This window comes from Bidens hawaiensis, unplaced genomic scaffold, assembly GCF_021521415.1.
Source record: "Bidens hawaiensis isolate Kalapana, Puna unplaced genomic scaffold, B.hawaiensis_p1.1 tig00015774_1, whole genome shotgun sequence".
In the NCBI taxonomy this organism is placed as follows: Eukaryota; Viridiplantae; Streptophyta; class Magnoliopsida; order Asterales; family Asteraceae; genus Bidens; species Bidens hawaiensis.
Window position 1 is genome coordinate 232558 of NW_027492408.1, and position 23316 is coordinate 255873.

Here is a 23316-nt window from a genome sequence, read left to right on the forward strand (position 1 = left end):
GTTCTAGTTAAAAATAAAAAAGAGAAAAATTAAACTAAAATTGAATAATTGATTAAATCTTAAGAATGAATTTGAAATTTTATTTATTTTTTTAATAATTTTGCAAGATCTGAAAATAGATTCCAAATTAAATTTCCCTTAACAGTGCTAGGTAGGAAATTCTGACACAACATTAAACATGCCGATTCTCAAATTAAAATTACAAATTAATTCTGACTTTTATATATAAAGTTTGGTGTTTATATGTATATTGAAAAATTGCATATAAATTCCAATCTCAACACTAGTTCTTAGCACCACTCGACTAACGTCTAACATTTTCTATAATACTGTGTGTTAGTATGCAAAATAGCATTTTACCCATGCGGTTTCTGGCTGATAAAAGGCAAAATAGAAAATCAAGAGATCTATCATGTTCACTGTAAGAAACTCAGATCGAGAGATGTATCAAGTTAAAAGTAAGTAACTCCAATCGATGAACAAAAAAAAAAACAAAAAAGAAAAAAGGAAGCAACAGAATCAAAATCAAACAAATAAAGAATTTGGAATGAAGTTACCTTAAGCATCAGATCATCTCACGCTTATAACCAAATCTTCGTTGTCCGTGTAGTTACCGATGATATCGACTCCGAGCTCAGAACAAGAAGATCTTAATGCCTACAGTTTTCCTTCTATAAACAAATCTTCGTTGTCAGTGTAGTTTGACATTGCTTTCCTTCTATACTCATTGCCACTTTCAGTTCAGCCCCTCATCATGTTTCTCAGTTGTGCCCAAAACACCTTTCGTCTACCAGAATGTCACACACAGTCTTTGCTACTTCATGAACTCATTTTTTAAGAGTAAAGTGCAACTAGTTTTATACCCATCCGGTGGATGGAAGACTTAGTGTAATAAATTATATACATTATTTTTAGTTCTAACGACTTAGTGTAATAAGTTATATACATTTTTTTAGTTCTAACAACCACACGTTAACATTGAAATGGAGACAATAAAAATTTAAAAACTCAACTATTTGGCTTTAAACACTTGAGTTTAAGAATAAACTTTGAACCCTTTCATAAGTAAATAAGTAGATCTTACCACTTCTAAGTTCTAATCTTAGAAGACATAGTTGTCCTATATTCTTTGTATAAATAAAATATTTTAAAAGGGTCAACTGAATGTTTAGTGATCAAATTAAGACCTGCACATACATGCTTCATTTATTTCAATTTGGTTACGCAAATAACAAACCTACCCATACATGCTTCATTTATTTCAATTTGGTTACGCAAACAACAAACCATGTTACATCGTGTATCCAACAAAAAAGTAATATCCAACAAACAATGTTAATACAAACCATAATGGTTTTTTTTCTTTAGAAATCAACCTATCACATCTATTTTATTATTGATAGAAATAATTGCCAAGAGTCCTACTTCATCAGCCGGCTTCATGAAAAACTCCTACACAAACCTAACAGACCAACAGTCACAATCAGAATGATTGCAGAGTTTTTTTAGGACAGTTATATAAGCCAAAACTTTTGTTTGTTTCACATCTGCAGTAATTGCTGGTTTCACCTATACTTGCATACCAAAAATGAAAAAACCAATGTCAGTTCATATGTTTAGTTTTTACATTTTAGACCATTACCAATGCACCTATAAAGAATATGTCACAACTCAACTTACGACGGAATATGCCGGGGTGCGACATAATTATATCACAGCTCAAAAGACACCAAAGTGAAATATACGTGTTAATATCTAAATTATTTATTTTATAAATTTCAAGTACGCAAAACACAACATAGTCTCAAAATAAATAAACATTACAACCTAAATAAAAAAGAATAAAAGTTCATCATTATACATCATGCATCCTAAGGTCCAACTATTCTTTATCTTGTTTCTTCATCCCAAAAAGCTACCCGCATCATGCTTGAAAATATATAGTTTGTCAACAAAAGTTAAGCAAATAATCACGGTTTTTGAATATATATAATATTGAAAAAGATAATTTCTTGCGATAAATATGAACTACTATAACTAGCATAACAATACAAAAGTTGTTTTTTCACTCACACATAGATAACGAGCTACTCCGATGTCGTATGATCATACTAATGAGGATGAGGATGAGATACCAACAATCATAACTCAAAAATAAGCACATAGTTATATTCGCACGTATAACTAATTGAGCAATACCATATAAACGCAAATAATGAATTGTAGTGTGAAATAAAATAGTTGCGAAGTGAACGCATAACGCCCCCAAAATATAAAACGGTAAAAAGGAGGATGTGAATTACTTACCTTATGGATGTAATAAGTGTTGATATGATGATAATATCTATATTTGATAATCTCAAATATTTTATCTAATTTATATTTCTCAAGTAAAAGAATTTTAAAAATAAATAATCAATATTAATTAATTATATACAATATCTATATACACGTTTAATGAAAGGCATAATGTGTATATATATTATTGGAAAAAAATACTACTATTAAATAACTTTTAGTTTTTGATTTTAAATTAACTAACTATAAAATAATTTATATAATCCTACGGAGAGTTAAACGAAAATTTATATTGAGTATATATTATGGTTCGGTTTGAAAATTACTTTCGGAAAAAGGCCATTAATTCGGTTTTATATTTTTTGTGAGTAGAAATAAAATATCTTTATATACATATGTACATTAATATATATATATATATATATATATATATATATATATATATAGGGTAAGGTTAAAATGAAAACTCATTTGAGTTGTGAAAACCTGCGAAAACCCTATGTAACATCGTTTTTTTTATACATGTAATATATGTTGTAATATTTAATACAAAACATCGAAACATCAAAAAAAATGTTTTGCTATTTTTTAACATTTTTTTACTAATTTTTATATATGTTTTCAAGAGAGAGAAAAAGTTATATTTATATTTACATTTTTTATTCACTTTAGTTGTGAACCACAAGATTTAAACATTAATTAAAAATATATGGTTGAGAATGGGTTTCTAGAGTTTCACAACTCAAGTAGGTTTTCATTTTATACTTAGCCTCTATATATATATATATATATATATATATATATATATATATATATATATATACGTTTACTAACTGGGAAAATTAATAACCCGGGGGTTTCGGTTTAGAAAAACAATGTTCATTTGATGATGTATGTATGCGTATTAATAACAAACTCCTTAAAATGAAATTAAAAAAAAATAAAACTTAAAAACCGGGTCCAGGAGGGTCGAACCTGCGCCCTGGCCCGTTCCAGAGTTTTAGTGATTACGCACCAGCCATCGTAAAATATAAAAGCCAATGCCGAACGTTAAACCATAAACCCTATATTCCAATTCAGATTACTTGATCGATGTTTGTTACAGTTGATTTGGGGGTTTTGTTTGTTGCATAAAAACGACCTAAAGCCATATAAAAATTACCAGAAACGACCATGAATTGAGGGCTAACGGTAGTTTACGTTTCACGGCTCAAGCTTGGATTCAAAATTGATCTTACGCAGCTTATGCGCCGGAATTGGGTTAGGGGTTTGTGTCGTGGTGTATTGGCGATCGTGTGGCGACGTTTAATTGCAATATAGCCCCGTGCATTAATAGTGATTTGAATGTGGTTTACCCGCGGGTTTATCTTTGATTAATTAGCTGTCGTTTAGTTATAGTTTTCTACAATTAGAGTGTCGGTAGGAACTTATTTTAGTTAATAGTTGATTTGGTGATATCAATTTCGCGATTTAACTTGATAATTAAGGAACAAGAAAGTGGGTGGGGGGGGGGGGTATCAGCCGTGAATGGGAGGGAAGAAGAAGAACAAAAAGATTAGTTGCATACTGGTCCTTGATCTTTAGAGGTGGGTGCAAAAGTGGTTATGGTAATAGTTAGGGGTTGTATTTGTACATAATTGATAGTTAAAATCAATTTAGATAATTAAAATATGATTTGGTCAAAAATATACATATTGTAATATAAATATTTCCTACACTTTTAATTGATTTTGAATTGGTTTTTATTAAATATAAGTCTTACGTTGTTCGTATATGAAACTAAAAGGATTCAAGAGATAACGAGCTAAAACAATAAACGTTCAAATTGCTAAACATATAGATATTTACTATAATTGACACCCTAAATGAATGAATAATCTACATATTCTAATAAAGTAAAATAAATGAAGACACTTGTCATGTTTTGGTTAATTCTTACAATTTTTTTCCCTCCAAAATTAATATACCATAATATATGTAATAAATCAATAATTATTCACTTTCTTTTTACACTATATTTATATAATATCTATATATTTTTATAAATATAAATATTAACATATTATTTTATTATATATTTCAAAATACTTGGTGAACTCCAAAAATCAACAACAAATCATGTTTCTCAAATGAAAATTGTTTTGGGTTTTTTGTGGAAGTTAAATTTGATTTTATGGGTCAAAAGTTGGTAAATAGATTGTTTGGTACAAGTTAACTACATTTAGGTCAAATTTTGTTACGGGTCAAAAATGAAAATTTTGAGTATGTTTAAAAGTTTGAGAATGCAAAATAGATTTATCGTCAAATTTGTTATGGGTTCAAAGTGTTGACTTTAAAATGCCAAAAGTATGAAAGTTATAATTTTAAACATGATTCGGGTTTCAAATTTATTTTTAGGGGCATTTTTTGAAATAATCAAAAGGTTCGGTATTTGGCAAATTGACTATTTTTCCTTCAACTATTAAAACTTAAGAAAAGATTGCGAACACTTTCGACATGCCACCTCCATGCCTATCAATGCTTCTAACTTTTATCAAATTTCAAATATTGATGTCAACATCAATTTTTCCTTCAATGGTGGTCAGAACGTTGTATGGGAAACATGTCATGCAAAACTATGTTCAAATGAAACAAAATATTCACAAAATTGAATGAGCTAACATGCTATTTTTTATGTTGTCATTATCACAAAGTTGAGAAGCCCTCTGAAACTTATCAAAATCTTTTTTTATGGTGTAGCTCAGAAAAACATAGTTCTTGAAGAACATCCATTGTTATAATTTAATATCCTACTTTCTTTTGATGGGTGGTAAATTAATAAATATATCAATAAGGGTAACGCCTCTTTTGTATTTAGGCCGAGTGGTTAGAACTACTATCGTATGAGAAGTCTTATTTTCGAAATTGATTCATAACCAAAATTCTTTCAATTATACATATATGACACAGAGAATGAACTTTTTAGTAGAAAGAAGCATTATCGTGTACGATTTTGCACGGATATTTTTTTTATTAAGTTCATTTAAAAAAACCATTTTGTGATATAAATAAAATCAATTTATGTACATATTGTATAGATACAAACATAGATGTAATATATATTTTTTTTATATACGCCATGTAATTATCTGTTTTACTTATAATTTTATAATTTGAATTATCCCGTGTGTAACACGGACTCTAAAACTAGTAAAACATATAAAAGAATAAAAAATAATTAATAAATGAATTATATTGGGTGATGCTCACGTAAGAATCTAAATTACTTCATTTAAAATTTAAATCAACATGTTGGATTTTTTTTGTTTTTTTTGTTTCCAGGTTTACAAGAACCTTTCAACACAAAGTGGGCTCTACATATAATAACGGAATATGATATTAAATTCGAAGTCCCACAAATAATGAGTTGAAAACCAATTAACGAGAAGAAAGAAAAAGAAAAAAAAAAGGGGGTTAAAAACCCTACGGCTGGAGGAAGCCTCGGTTGGAAATCAATTAGGAGGTGGCGGCTGGAATTTTTTAGATCACATAACACAAGGAAGTGAACGGTGGTGTGGAATATTTGCAAGAAGTTGGCGCAGGTTCTTAGAAGAACTATTTTTTGGAAGCTACCATTTCGTTTCGCAAGGAGAGAAGATTAGGGTCATTCTTTGGTTCGGTTTTCCTCTAGAACTCTGTTATATCTATTTTTATATTTAAATTTAATAGACATGAGTTTTGTTACTAAGATTTTTTTGTTTTCATTATTATTATTATGAGTAGCTAAATATTAAAACTACCTAGATGGAGATGAATATTGATTTTTATTTGACGGCTTATTTGGTTGTGACTTGTTACACAACGCGATTATTATTGAAAAGCTTTTTATAATTTGATCTTGGATGTGCTAAAATACTGTTTTTATATAATTATTGCTTTTGATTCCGCGTATGACTTTGATTGATTGTGTGTCGTTCGGTTAGGGTTATACGTTTAGGTCATAGACTCGGTGTTTTTGATCTTATTTTGGTTAGTGTGCCATAGGAATCTTTTGTGCAATTGATTATTAAAATTCAATAGGTTCATCTTCCTTTTGACCGAGAGGTAATAGGGAGTCGGTTTGTCTCGTTTCTTTTTTCGGCTAGGTTAGAATTGCGCGAGAGCGAGTTTTGGCCTTGTCCGGTTTAGATTTGCGTGCAAATAGGTGTCCTAGATCAAGTTAGATTTTGTTACCCCTTTATCCCTAAAGTTGCTAGTACCAATTTTTAGCGAGTTTTGTGTCGTTAAGTCCGAGAGGAGATGCGTCATTAGGGTACCTTAGTAATCTTTATCCCGGTAGGTTAATTCAATTTTCTTAGATCTATGAGGGTTAGCTGGTGAGACTAAGATGTGATCTAGCGAACTTTAATGAGCCTTAGTTGATTTATTTTATTTTTAAGATCCCGGTGTCGTGTGATTAGTTAATTCCGTTAGCTGTTGAACTGTCAATAGGATTCTTGCTTAGGTAGACGTTTCTCCATATTCGTTAAAAGTTCGTTAGTGTCGTTAATTTTTCCCGTTAGTTTCGTTAAGTTAAGCAAGTTAGTTAAATTAGTTTAAATTAATTAAAATAAAATTAATAATTAATAAAAGATTGTTATTAGGCAGTACTTAGTTAGGGTTTATTATCCGAGCCACCTCACGTGTCCTTGAGTTCGATACCCGGACTTCCTTTTTCTTCGCTACACGCGACCGGTACACTTGCCGATTGTGTGAACTAGGTTAGGTTGCTTTGTTTTAAAGCTTAGTTGCGAATCACATTCTATTTATATATATTTTTTCGCACATCAAAATACATAACTAATAATCAAAATACTAAATCATGCGGGATTTACTTTTAACGAAATTACCCGATCACTAAATGGGTCAGGTAACAGTCCGAAATTTAACGAATGTTAAAGTATTCACAACTTTTTGGAAAATTCGTCCCGAAATTAGAAACAGAAAAACATTAAAATAAGAATAAACCCAAATTACTAAATCATTTCCATAATTAAACGAAACCAACGTAGATGTTCAAGTGACCTGAAAAACGCTAAAAATGGATAATATGACAAGTCCACTTATATATTGGATGTACCAGCGGCATATCCACAATGATCTTGTCATATTACATATAATTTGCACCATTATCCTGTAGTCCCTAGGTTCTGAGTTGTTCGAAAACCAACGTACCCACCATGACTTCCATATGAGGATTTTTAGTAATTATGGGTACACTCATAATTACCTATTTTGTCGCGTGGTCCACATGGTTCGTTCCGTTGGGTGGGTTAAAATGTAAGGCCCCCGACCCCGGGTGCCCGAAAATGTGTGTTGGATTTACTCATTCACATAAATTGGAGAATCATAGTTAATTTAAACGAATTGCGGAATAATAGTCAACCATCTTACATAGCATAAGTACTTGTTTAAAATAAAATAACATAAGTTTTAAACATTAAACATAAGTAACACGTGAATTTTCTTTATAACGATGCCAATCTTCATCTTCTTGCCACGTGTCCTCATCAAGCAACTTGTCTCATCCTATTCGTCTGTGTGCATATTAAAAGTCAGCTATTCTGATTGAGTTCTAGATGATCAATTAACATACATACATTCATATTCATACTCATACGAGTCCGAAGATATGTATTTCATACATTACTTACTATTACTCATTCATACGTACATTACGTACATGCATACGTACTTACATACTTCCTTTCATACTCTTCCTATGGTATACCTGAACTGTCATGCTTCTTCTATCTCAGATATTTTTAGGGTCTGGTCCCTCTATCTCAGATATTATCAGGGTCTAGTCCCTTCTATCTCAGATATTTATTAGGGTCTGGTCCCTCCTACCTCAATCTCAGATATTATTAGGGTCTGGTCCCTTTGTCTCGCTTAGCCATACAACCATACATGTCCCGTCAACCATCCATACATTCATTTCATATTTTCATTATCGTACGTGCATACTTTACATGTCTTATGTATATAATATATATATATTCATATAAAAATTATATAATAATAACATTCAAGGCACAATCATACACGTATTTTACACTTATAACTTAGGATAAGTGTTTTAATTATCACATAGGAGTATGCACACAGCCCTGAAAAACATCACAGAGAAAGGGGCTAGAACTCACCTACAGTCGATTCCACTCGGTGTTGATTGTAATGCACTACTTTAACTGAGCTCGACTAACTGCTAATAACGTACACGTATTAATCTCTATATTTGTCTTCTTAAATTAACGGGGTTAACTTTTAAGTTAACTGAACGGAACTTATAATCTCCTTAAACCGATCGTATAAGTTTACTATACTTTAGTCTTATTTTATTATTATTATTATTATTATTATTATTATTTCATTATTATTAGTTCACATTCCTAACTTGTCTTAGGTTTCCACATTCACCATTATAATTATATTATGTGTGTGTGTGTGTGTATATATATATTTACAAGTTACCTTTCGTTCGTACCTTTCTTTCAATCCTCCATTTATATAACGAGCTTTTATGTTTAAGTGTTTCGGAACGTGTCCCACAATCATTGGTTTAATATAAGGCGGATTGCGGGTTCTAACCGAGTCGGGTCTAGGGTTCGGGTCTCATTTAATTCTCACTATTTACCTTTATTATTAATGAGTATTATTATTATTATTTTTATTACATTCTTCTTCTTCTTCTTCTTCTTCTTCTTCTTCTTCTTCTCGTTATTATTATTAATATTATTATTACTTATAAGTATTATAGTTTTTATTATTATTATTATTATTTTATCTCAATTTGCCAATTACTATCTTGCCCCTAAAGCGCTAACTATTTAAACCCATAACCTAACCCAACCCCCTCCTTAATCCTCCTCTTCTTCCTTTTCTTATCCACAGCCACCACCGCTGCCACTCCGTGTTGGTACATGATGTCAGTAGTTCAGTATCTAGTGTCTGTAATCGAGTTAGTATGTTTTGTATTTAGAATTAAGCGAAGTTGTCTCACAAGTTCGCCTGATATGGGCGAACTTGTTGAACAAGCGAAGTTAGTGACAGCTTCGCCTAAACATGTTAGGCGAAGTTGTCGAATGTTATATAGGTTTAGGTTACGGCTTGTTTGAGAGAGTGGTTCAGTTTTGTGCAATACAACGTGTTCTTTGTTTATTGTAACGTGTGTTTGATTGTGTTTAACGTGTTTCGTCTTCTACGCTCGTATCGTCTTACGTAGGGATTCCGCACCTACGTAGAACGAGATATTCCGTGTAGATCCGGCTGGGAACCTACACTCCGGCTTCCGGCAACCATCACGACGGGAACAGAGAGGAAGAAAGAGGTGGTTCCATTTGGGTCGCTTACCATTAGGGATCCGGGTTCCGTTGAAAACCCGTTTGCACAGAGCCTCTATTACCGCCGTGCTCTCCCTCAGTCTTTTACAATTCATTATTAATATTTGTATTTTGTCAAATCCATTGTTATTGTTATTATTACTAGATTTGATTGAAGCTCGTCTATATCGGTTCGTTTATGTCGGTTTGACTCGGTTCATTTGTTATTAATCTTAACTAGAAAATGAAATGAAATGAATATAACGTTTACCTTTTTACTGTGATTAACTAGATCTTGGATATCTTGAATGGATGAAATTGGATTTGGAATGTTTGGTACAGGAGGTTTTTGTGTGTGTTTGGGTGTGTGTGATAATGATTGGGTGATGATGATGGAATGATGAGGATAAGGATGGAATTAGGGTTTTAGGGGTTTAAATATGCAAGCCCAAAGGCTTTTAGGACCAAAATCACTTTCAGGTCCATTAACCTTATTTCCTTATCATTTCCTACAATTGTTATTTAATTAATTTAAATGACGCCACACGACACGATAACTAAAATAAACCCATAATACTTTATTTACTTATTATCGAAACGAGGGCATTACAAGTCTGTCCCCATTAAAAAGGTTTCGTCCCCGAAACCTATCTATTACATAAACAACTGAGTATAGAACCTACGCATTTCCTCCTCTGTTTCCCGTGTAGCATCAGCTCCTTTACGATGTTTCCAAATCACCTTTACTAATGGAATAACCTTGTGGCGGAGTTGCTTGTCCTTTCGGTCGACGATTTCAACTGGCTGATCGATGTAATTCAACCTTTCATTTACCTCTATGTCCACTAACGGCACGCGAGATGTGTCGTCAACAAGACATTTCCTTATGTGAGAAATATGAAAGGTAGAGTGAATCCCTTCGAGTTCTGCAGGTAGATCGAGCTTATACACCACTTCTTCTACATGAGCTATGATCTTAAACGGTCCAATATACCTTGGACTCAACTTCCCTCTCTTCCTAAAACGGATAATACCTTTCCACGGTGAAACCTTAAGCATCACATTGTCGCCAACGTTAAACTCAACCGGTCGTTGCCGCTTATCGGCATAAGACTTTTGACGATCCTGAGGAGCTTTCATCCTTGCCTTGATTTGATCAAACTTCGAGGAGGTTTCTTGCACAACTTCCAAATTACCGATCTCCTTCTGACCAATCTCTCCCCACCATACGAGAGTTTTGCAATGTCTACCATACAACATTTTGAAAGGAGGCATACCAATACTCGAATGATAGCTGTTGTTGTAAGAGAATTATGCTAAATGAAGATGATCATCCCAACTTCCTCCAAAATCTAACACACATGCACGTAGCATATCCTCAAGGGTTTGGATAGTCCGCTCAGACTGCCCATTTGTTTGAGGATGATACGCCGTGCCGATGTTCAATCTCGTTCCCATTTTTTCATGGAACCTCTTCCAAATCGGGAAGTAAAGCGGGTATCTCTGTCGGATACGATTGACAACGTCACTCCATGCTTTGTCAAAACTTCCTTAATGAACATGTTTACTAACATTTCTAACGAGATGGCCTCTTGTATAGGCAGAAAGCGAGCACTCTTCGTTAAAACGGTCCATAATCACCCAGATGGTACCATGATTCTTAGCTGTACGCGATGGCTTAGTTATGAAATCCATAGTGATGTGTTCCCATTTCCACTTGGGTATTTGTAAAGGCTGTAGCTTCCCATACAGTTTCTGTAACACCCCGGCATATTATTTATTAATAATAATAATAACTGTTTTTAAAAAAAGATGCTTGACCCGGGTTTCGAACCCTTGTATGTTGTTTACAATACAAAGAAGTTAACCAATGGACCAGCTATGATATTCAGTTAATATATGAAACTTTTATTTATATAATAAACCTAGTCTTCATCTTCTTCATTTGGAAGCCCTAGGTTTCCAATTGCAGAATTTGTTCCATGTATGATGAAATAAACATGGGGGTTTTGCTTGTTGGATCAAAACTAATAAAATGCATATATTAATTACCTTATAATGTTTTTGTTTGACGATGAACAAGTGTCTCGTCGGAAAATTTAGAAGTCTCCCAATTACATGCGAATCAGTGTATTAGAGGGGGATTAAGAGGAATGAGTGAGTTTAGTTGTATATTAGTGTCCTATTTATAGATGTCGTTGGAGCGTATTGGCGTTGAACGAGTATAATGGATTTGGCCGAAAATCCGGTGATAGTTACGGGATTCAATTTTCACGTTTTTGGCGCCATTAAAAAGTTGATTAACAATTGATAAGGTCGTCAAAGTTTGTTATGCTAAACGATTGGGTCAAAACGACGATATTTAGGGGGTGTTTACGGGTTTTCGGCGCCGAATCCGGCGGCCGGAAAGTTGGTTTGGAAATACGGGGCTGGTGGGGAGGGTTGGGTTTAATATATTAATAAAATATTATTATTTTGAATAACTGACACTTTCATCCCCTCTAATTTCTTATTTCTTTTAAATAAAGTTTTAATTATAACTTGCACTTTGATCCCTGAACTTTGGAATGGTTTTATAAATGGAATAAATTAATAACTTGGCTAGTTTTGGTCTTATACCCAATTAGATTGTGGTTTGGTTTAACGTTAAAATCCGAAGTTTTAATAATTTATTGAAAGCAACATAAAGCGAATGAACAAAGAACGTCGAACGTCGGGAAATACTTTAGTAATGGTAATTTAATAATAATACAACAAACCGATCCAACGGTTTCAAATACAAATACAAATACAAATCGACAAATGTCACAGCATTCTCTACTTTTGAAAATTTCGTCCCGAAATTAAGTAGAAGAATCCATATAAAAAAGATGAGGATACTTGGTTTGCATTTGGTCTTAAAGCTCCCAAGTGAATTCAGCGCCATGTTTAGATTCCCAACGAACCTTTACCAAAGGTATACGGCTACGTTTGGTTTCTTTGTCCTTGCGGTCCATAATTTCCACCGGCTTCTCAACAAAGTGCATAGATTCATTGATGCGCACTTCGTCAAGTGGTATGTGGAGATTTCCTTCGGCTAAACACTTCTTCAAATTAGAAACATGAAATGTCGGGTGAAAATTCGCGAGTTCTTGCATAAGCTCAAGAGTATAGGCCACGCTACTAGCACGATCGAGAATTTTGAAAGGTCCAACTTATCGAGGAGATAGTTTACCTTGCTTACCGAAACGAACAACGCCTTTCCAAGGGGATACCTTGAGAAGAACATGATCACCAACGTTAAAATCGATAGGTCATCGACGGTTATCAGCGTAGCTCTTTTGAAGACTACGAACGGCTAAGAGATTTTGTCAAAATTGTGCTATTCGATCGGTGGTCTCTTGGACAAGTTCGGGACCTGTGACTTGGGTTTCACCAATCTCACTCCAACTTATAGGAGAACGACACTTACGACCATAAAGTGCTTCTAATGGAGCCATACCGATGCTCGTATGAAAGCTGTTATTGTAGGAAAACTCAATCAAATGAAGATGAAAATCCCAGTGTCCACCAAAATCCAAAACACATGACCTAAGCATATCCTCAAGAGTTTGAATCATTCGCTCGGATTGCCCATCGGTTTGAGGGTGATAGGCGGTGCTAAGGTCCAATCGAGTTCCCAACACGGTTTGAAGAGATGACCACACGGTCAGAAATGATACGCAAGGGTACACCATGACGATAAACGATACGTTGAACATAGATCCGAGCGAGCTGATCAACCGAGAACTTTTCGTTGATCGGAATGAAGTGAGCAGACTTAGTCAAACGGTCGACAATAACCCAAATACCATCATGGCGGTTTCGAGTGGTTGGGAGTTTGAACACGAAATCCATGGTTACATCTTCCCATTTCCAAATCAGGATGTGTGGTTGCACAAGTAAACCAGATGGTCGCTGATGCTCAGCCTTAACTTTTGCGCAAGTAAGGCACTATGGGACGTACAACGCCATGTCTTTCTTCATGCCGGGCCACCAGAATGTGGACCGTAAGTCTAAATACATCTTATCCGGACCAGGATGAATGGAATATCGGGACTTATGAGCTTCATTCATGATGAATGTACGAAGATTGTCATGATTGGGAACCCATAAACGATTAAGGTAATACAACAAACCATCACGCTTATTTTAGAATTGATGATTAGCGCCACAGGACATTTCGTCGTACATATTACCCTCGGTGACAGAGACATGCTGTGCTTCAAAGATATGAAGTTGGAGATCGGTTTGAACGGTCACACTATGGAGCAAAATCGACTTCACATGAGACTTTCGACTAAGGGCATCGGCTACAACATTCGCTTTACCAGGGTGATAGCGAATTTCACAATCGTAATCACTAAGTAATTCGGCCCATCGTCGTTGCCGCATATTCAGATCTTTTTGGTCAAAAATGTGTTGAAGACTCTTGTGGTCGGTGAATACCACACATTTGGTGCCATAAAGGTAATGTCTCCAAATTTTCAATGCAAAAACAACAGCACCGGGCTCGAGATCATGCGTCGTGTAATTCCTTTCATGAACTTTGACTTGTCTTGAAGCAAAGGCGATGACCTTAGTTCGTTGCATAAGTACACAACCGAGGCCTTGGTTAGAAGCATCGCAATAGGCAACAAAGTCCTCGTTGCCCTCGGGGAGAGCAAGGATTGGCGCATCGCAAAGCATACGTTTGAGAGTTTGGAATGCTTCATCTTGCTTTGGTCCCCACACGTAAGGCTTATCCTTGTTAGTCAAGGCGGTTAGGGGAAAAGCGATCTTGCAAAATTGAGGATGAAGCGACGATGATAACCTGCAAGACCAAGAAACGAACGAACTTCTGTGGGAGAGGTTGGAGTCTTCCAATTCTTGATGGCTTCGACTTTGGTGGGGGTCAACGTGAATACCTTTTTCATTTACTATGTGCCCTAAGAATGGAATTTCTCTCAACCAGAATTCACACTTCGAGAACTGTGCGCAAAGTTGTTCCTTCCTCAAGAGATCAAGGATGGAGTGAAGATGCTTTGTATGCTCAGTTTTTGACTTAGAATATATGAGAATATCATCAATAAAGACAATCATGAATTTATCAAAGTATGGCTTGCATACGCGGTTCATAAGGTCCATGAATACCGCGGGTGCATTGGTTAACCCAAAGGGCATAACACTAAACTGGTAATGTCCATATCGAGTTTGGAAGGCGGTCTTGGGTACATCATCCTCATGCATGCGTAGTTGATGATAACCTGAACGAAGATCAATCTTGGAGAAGCAAGAAGCTCCTTGAAGTTGATTAAAGAGATCGTCGATGTGAGGCAAGGGGTAACGATTCTTGACCGTAAGCTTGTTGAGCTCTTGGTAGTCAATACACATACGAAAGGAACCGTCTTTCTTCTTGATAAACAAAACAGGTGCGCCCCAAGGAGATGAACTAGGGCGAATGGACCCTTTTTTCGAAAGTTCTTGGAGTTGGGTAGACAATTCTTACATCTCGGAGGGTGCAAGACGGTAGGGAGCCTTTGCAATTGGAGTTGCACCAGGCACGAGATCGATGCGGAACTCAAATTCTCAAACGGGAGGAAGACCAGAAACGTCGTCGGGATACTTAGAAAAACTGGAATGTCTTCGATCTTTTTCTCTTTCTTTTCTACAACTTGAGCCACGAATGCTACTTACTTCTTGCGTAAGTACGTTTAGGCTTGAGAACAAGTTATGAGATTAAGGCTTGAAGGAGAAGGCTTTTCACCAAGGACACGAAGGGTTTTACCATCGGCTAGCGGAATACGAATGATATTCTCGAAACAAAGGATTTCGACACGGTGCAAGGACAACCAATCCATGCCTACTATGATGTTGAAACTCCCCAACTGCATCGCAATGAGGTCAACTGAGAACGTGTGGCCATTAAGACTCATCTTGCAACTTCGAATAACGGAGTCGATCGACACGGATTTACCATTCGCTACTTCAACAGTGTACGAGCTTCTAAGTTTAGACCGAGGTTTAGCAAGCAACGATTCAAATTTAAGAGACACAAAACTCATATCGGCCCCGGTATCAAATAAAATGGATGAAAAGTGGTCGTGTACGAGAAACATACCGTTCACCACATCACCGTTTTGCTGCGCTTGGTGGGCATTCATCATGAAAGCACGCCCATGATTTTCTTGAGGAGCCTGAACTGCTTGAGCGGCTTGACCCTCTTGAGGTGCGGGTGCTTGAATTGCTGGAATCGGCTGGGCTTGAGCTTGATTAGCCAACAATAGAGGAACTTGTGGCCGGAGAGCTTGGTAGGCTTGGTAAGATTGGAGCTGAAATTGTGGAGCAGGATCCAGATGAAGCGGGTTCACATTTGCGAGTCGTGGACACGCGTTGCGAAAATGGCCAGGGTCACCAAAATTATAGCAAGCCCGCATTTGGCTAATGGATTGGACATACGGCACGGATCACGAAAGGTGGTACTAAAATGCCCGAAATGGTTACAACGGTTGCATTGACGTCAAGCGGAATTCGCCGAATGGTGACGAAAGCAAGTGGTGCAATGGGGATGGGGTCCATTATAAGACTTCTTGAAAGGTGGTGTGGGGTTGGTTTGGGGTTGAGGTGTGGCTTGTTGGGTTAGCGTGTAGTTCTTGCACTTTATTTCGTGGTGATGGGTGAAAGAGTAAGCGGGTTTGGATGGTCCGGGCTTGGTTTCTTTTGGTTCAGCAACAGGTGTTTCGATCGGTTTCTTGGATGATTTCAGTGCCAAAGTCCCGGATTTGACATGGTTGTTGGTTAATGTTGCGGCTAGATTGATCGTATCGCCAAGTTCTTTAAGTGAACTACTGAAAACACTGTCTTGGAATTGTCTCGGTAGTCCCCTAATGTACTTTTCGATGGCACACGAATCGGGGGTAACGAGATGCGGGACCAAGACACTCAACTCGTTGAAACGAGCGGTGTAAGCGGACTGTTTACCACCTCTTGCTTAAGGATCCAAAACTCAGCCTCCAAATTCATAAGTTCATTCGGATGACAAAACTGTCGGGTCATGAGATCCTTCAATTCGTTCCATGGCAAGGCCATGGTAGCTTCAGCGCCGCGGGTCGACTTTTCCTTGACCTACCATGTAAGAGCGCCTTTCTCGAACATACCTGTAGCGAATCGGGTTCGCTTATCATCAGGACATTCAATTAGGTAAAACACGCTTTCTATCTTTTCGTACCACTGAATTAGAGCAGTGGCACCTTGAGTTCCATCGAAATTGGTAGGTTTGGCATCGGAAAAGTTCTTAAAGGTCACAACGGGAGTTGAAGGCGGGGGAGGAGGAGGGTTAACGTTAGCCATGATGTTCTGGTGCATCTGGGTCATGATATTTGGTAGGACTGCAGCCAGTTGTTTGGTGATCTGAGCAGTCATCTTGCGGCTGGAAGTTCCAGATGAACGGTGCTTAGGGTGTCGGGAAGACATTCTGCGAACGAGGTGACGAAAATCATGAGACTTGGATTAGTGCATGATATATATAAAGAAAAGAAATCTTTGTTAAAGTTTGTTAAAATATAAAAACCATAACTATAATAAGTGTTGTGAGGAACTTAGAGTTTTCATGAACCACCATGGACTCTTATGTTCCAACACAAAAACGAAATTTTCGAAAATAAATCGAACCAAAAGCTAGGTATTCGTGTATCACTACGACTTGACATGCTTTCGGTTAAAACACATTGTAAAACGTTGAGGGTCAAAGTCACACGTTGCATGAACCACCATGACTTGTGTGACATCATAGGGGATGCAACCATATCCTTGCCATAAAGAGGACATGATCACGGTTGAAAACATAAAGTGGTGTCTCGTATGGCGTTTGGGTGGTACATTTTGGCATAATAAGTTTCATGCCCTTCCCGAACTCTCCAGGTAAGTAACCGGGTCCAGCGTCTGATTGGGTATATGCACATTGCTTATCCTTAAGTTTCATGAACCTTGTTGTCAAGAGTTCGGGAAACAAGCACGTCCCCCTTCCAGTTACTACATACCCGCCACGACAAATCATCTTTATGCAGAAAAATTATCGGAACACCCAAACGAAACTTGTTTGTAAATCCTTTGAAAATTTTGATTTTTAGGGCTAAGCCTTGGACTTGTGTGTGCGTTTGTGTTCATGCGGCATAAACGAATTAAGAAATACGGTAATTGTTGATACATGTTTTGTACGTCTCAGTCTTTATCAGGGCATTAATGTAATTAATCTAAAGGTTAGGGGTTTTAATGTAAATATGGCTAAATGGGCCATTCGCTCTAATGTAATATTACATTCGTTACCCCATAATGAATGTAACACATTCGTCTAATCTGTAAGCTCATTCGTTAACCCAGATTAACGAATGAGATAACGAATGAGGGCTACTAGTTATATGTTAAATGTATTAACGAATGAAGAGTTCATTCGTGTGGTTAATGTAACGAATGACACATTCGTTAACTGTTATGTTAACGAATGTGGTCACCCCCTATATATATGGTGTAAATTATTCATTAATGTAAGTCTTTTTTGAAGCTTGATTATCAATTCTCTCTCGTTACTCTGCCGGTTGATTCTCTCACATCATTCGCATCAATCCTAACGTATATCGACCTTAATCATATACCTAACCATCATGTATCTTCGTAATCATAAGATCTAGATCCTAACTCCAAAGCTCTTTCAAGTGATATCAGAGCCTTGGATATGATCTACGATACATAATCAAGTTTTAATCGTAATCAATTGATCAATTTCGAACATGAGTTGATTGATTTTGTGATTTAATTGAAGTTCAAAAACAGAGTCTGGTTGTTCGTTAAATTGAACCTGATTGAAGAATATCTGTGACTTCGGACATGGATAGATAGGTTCGGATTTGGTGTTGGATGGTTTTGGTATAAGTTTTAAGTAGTTTCTGTAAAGATTCGGACGAGTTTGAACTTGAAATTGGAAGTTTGAATTGTTGAAGACTGATTCGTTACGATGAAGACTTATTCGTTAGGATGAAGACTCATTCGTTACACTCATTCGTCGTGCTATCTTATTCGTAAACATAATCTGGGTTAACGAATGAGCTTATACGTTAAAACCTCCTATTCGTGTGAACAGTGTACGAATGAACATTCGTTGAGAAGTCATATTCGTTAACTTTATCTTAGACATTCGCTAAAGTAATCAACTTTTAACGAATATCCCATTCGTTAAAGAATCTCTGTTTTAATGAATATTCCATTCGTTAAAACCTATTCGTTCATTCGTTAATCTGTTAACGAATGTGAAGAGATTCATTAAAACCCATTCGTTACTTGTTCATTTGTTACTGACTGAAGTTTATCAGTTGGTTTATGATGGCTGCTCAGAATTCATCTTATTATGCGTTAGCATCACAGAGCGTCTTATTGCAACAAATGCTGACAATGGATAACGAGATAGGCAGTCATAATAAATGTCCCAAGTTGTTGAAACTCACGAACTTTGCCCGTTGGGAACCAAGATTCCGTGCACATCTGGGATCTGTGCATCCTAGCAGTGTTCGTTTTCTTGATGATGTTTATGCTGCACCACTGATCGGTAATGACAACACGAGTTGGACTCTGAAACCGTTTAAAGAGTATGAGACACATGAGTTGAAGGACTTTGAAAGTGAGACGAAAGATTATTCTACACTCACTATGGCTTTACCGGAACATATTTTCATCAATATAGTACGATCAAAGTCTGTGCTTCACTGTTTACTTCCTTGAAAACCAGAAGTTTGGGCAATACTCTCGAAAGCAAAAAGACTTTAGTGAAATTCCAATTCAGAAACTTTATTCTGATGAAAAATGAAACTGTAGAAGAAATGATCAACCGTTTCAGCCACTTGATTGTTGAAATGTCTTCTGTTGATCTTGAGCCAACAGAACATGACACGATTGATACTTTGAAGAATGCTTTACCTACAGACTATTCTACATTCCTGTTTGTTTTTAAAGAGAACGGATTCTTTCAAAAACCTGAACTGACTGCTGTACAATTCATTAATAAGATCGAAGAAAGGGAATTCGATCTTAAATGTCAATCTACTTTGAAAGAAAATCAACATCAGCAGTCATCAACTCAAACCCCGTTACTTTATGGTGGTGCATTACAAGCAAATAATACGACAAGTTCAGTGCCTATTAATGCATTCTTTGCTCAATCCCAAGAGGATCCTAACGTAAACAGTCCTCATAATGTATGTTTAATGGCGAGTGGTACAACTGGCAACTCAAATCCTCATACTTCAAGCTTACCCAAGGTCAATTTACAAGAAGCTGAAGAACAGTTCGCTTTTGTATGTGCGTTCATGACTTCATATGAACAACTGGTGGGAAGTAAGATTGCTACGAGCGATCTCACAGATGAGGATTACAATCAAATCGACCCAGATGATCTTGAGCTTATGGATTTGAAGTGGAACATGGCCATGATTGTTTGAAAGGTTAAAAGATTCATGCAACGAACTGGAAAAGATCTTCCTACGTTGAACAAAAGGGTTGGGTTTGATAAGTTAAAAGTCAAGTGTTATAATTGTAGTGAATTTGGCCACTTTGCCAAAGAGTGTGACAAGCCGAAGAAAGATTATTCTGGCTCACGCAAGTCTGACCGTGCTTCTACAAAGTCTTCATCTGGAGGAGATAAAAATAACACTGCTGCCTCTGGAGATCAAGACAAATCTCCTGTTATCAAGCTTTATTGGTAAATGATGGAGTTGATTGGTCTCAGCGCTTATCGGGAAACCAGGCAAACGTTGCTATCGTTGAGCCTGTGGAGAATTTTGAGGATGCAGTAGCAAAAATGTGTTGGATAGTAGTGATTCATCTGACTCGGAAACTGACAGTGATCAATCTCTGTTATCTCAACCAGAATCAACTCCTGAGAAAACTGAATCTTATGCTTGCATGGCTAAGATTGATGAGGTATGTCCTACACCTCAAATTAATGTAAATGATCCTGCATCAATAATGGTGGATTGTTCTGAGTGTGCTGTGTTAAAAGCCAAACTTGAAACAGCATTAACTCAAAACAATACATTTACTAATGATTACTTTACTATCAAGGAATGCTATAAGCAAAAGACAAAATTGCTTGAGCAGCGAATCTGAAAATTCAGAAATTATCAGATAATAATCATGATCTTAAAGCTAAGGTCTAATGTAAACTTATTGAAGTGGATCAACATTTAAAGGAGATTCTTCGTCTTCGAACTTGCATTTCCAATCTCGAACAAGAAAAAATGGAATTAAATCATAAACTTAGTAAATTCAGAGATTCTTCTTTCTTGTTGAATGAAATAATCGAGGTTAATCATTCACATAAAAAGAACGGAAAAGCAGGTTTGGGATACGTCGAAATTCCTCCTCCATTTAATCAGGATTACAGTAGCATTCCTAAGGCAAAAAATTCCTTAAATATGTCTACTGATAAACTTGAAAATGTTGATTCATTTGAAACGACTAGTGAACCAGTTAATATTGAAAGCAAAAAGGTGTTTACCAAAAATGAAATGGACGGTTCAATTGAGGAGCTGACTGAAATAGATGTGATTGTTAAAAATAAAGACATTCCAATTGACAATCACATTCTGTGTGAACCTGAAGATTTTGAAAAAGCTGTTAATAGTGCAAAATCCTCAAGTGCTTCTTCAAACAATTCACGCGTTCCTAAGGATATTCCTAAAGTAATTCCAAAGGAACATGTTAATGTAACTTCCACAGACAAGCTTTCAGTGTCTGATGAGGAATTAATGCGATTCATTAATCCTCCTCTGAAAACTTCAACTGGAAAAGTATTTAAAATAAAAGGTCTCTCAAAAGTATTTTCAGACAAAGAAGTTCCATTGAATCTTCTTAAACCAGAATTGATTGAAAGTGTATTTCAAGATGAAACTACTGAAATGACTGAACTTGAGAAGAAATTCTTTCAATCAAAAACTAGTAATGTTCAAAAACAAAAAACAAATGTTTTCAAACCTATAAAATTCATAAAATCGTCAGGTTTGGAAAATTCATCAAATTTGACAAATATTGAATTTTACAAAACAAAGAAGGGTTTAAAACATGAGTCATCAAAGAAGGCCATTTGTGGAATACCTAAATCTGTTGATCTTAAAAATTTGATATCACAAACAACCGGTACATCATCACAACAAAATTTAATTGACTCTCGACTGTGTTTCAAGTATGGTGAACCGGGTCATGTTTGAAGACGATGCAAAACAAAGATCAACAATATCAAAGATTATTCAACTTGCAAGATTAAATCTTTTTCAAACACAAAGGAAAATCAAGTTGATGATTCTATGATAATGTATTCAAACATCAATCCGAGGAAAGTAATTCGGGTTGATAAACTTAATGTATTGAACATATGTGTTGATCGTGCTCAACCCATCTGTTCAAGCATATATTCGGGTAGAATCCGTGATGGTTATCTTAAGAAGAAAACTAAGAAAACTGCCACTTATTCTCAAGTACCGAATACGTGTGTTAAATTATTAAGTTCTCCAAAAGTTTCAAAGGGAGAGCCCTAGACTGAGGCTTGGGCTGCCTTTTTGGACTAATCATTTTACTTGTTTGTGTTGGGTACATCTAGGTCCGTATAAAGTCAAAAATGGATATTAGATAGCGGATGTTCTCGGCATATAACTGGAAACCTAGACCTTCTGAACAACATTAAAGATATTCAAGGGTGTTATGTGGCGTTTGCTGGTAATCAAGGAGGAATGATTACAAAAGAAGGGGAAGTTTCAAACGGTAGAATAACGTTTGAAAAGGTTAATTATTGTGAAAAGGTGGATCACAATCTGTTGAGTGTTTCACAGATTTTCGATAAGATGTTCACCACCATATTCACCGACAAGGAATGTGTTATTCTTCAACCGGGATACACAATTCCAGAAGACATGGTTGTCATGCGATCACCTCGATCAAATGATGTTTATGTACTTGACATGAGTTACAATGTCAAAGTTTCACCTTCATCTACTTACTTCGTGTCTAAAGTAACGGAGAAAGATTCTATTCTTTGGCATAAACGCATGGGACATATTCACTTAAGAAAAATGAACTTTTTGATGACAAATTATTTAGTGAATGGTTTGTCCCTCAAGAACTTCAAATTTAATGATCATTGCGTCGCATGCAAGAAGGGGAAATAGAAGAAGAAATCACTCCCGACCAAATCACTAAACGATATCGTTACTCCTCTGGAACGACTTCATATGGATCTCTTTGGTCCAGTGAACCGTGCTAGCATTGCTGGAGATTTTTATTGTTTAATTGTCACGGATGATTTCTCTCGTTACTCGTGGGTATTATTTATGGGATCGAAAGATCAAACTCCTGTGCTAATTCAGAACCTTATTACAAAGATCGAATCACTTTACAAACTGAAAGTGAGACGAATTCGTAGTGACAATGGAACTGAGTTCAGGAATAATGTATTGGATTTCTTCTATACAGAAAGGAATTCATCGGGAATTCAGTGCACCTTATGTTCTTCAACAGAATGGGGTGTCTGAACGAAAGAACCGTACACTGATTGAAGCTGCACGTACAATGCTGGCTAATTCAAAGCTACCTGTTCAATTCTGGAACGAAGCTGTGAATACCGCCTGCTACACATTGAATC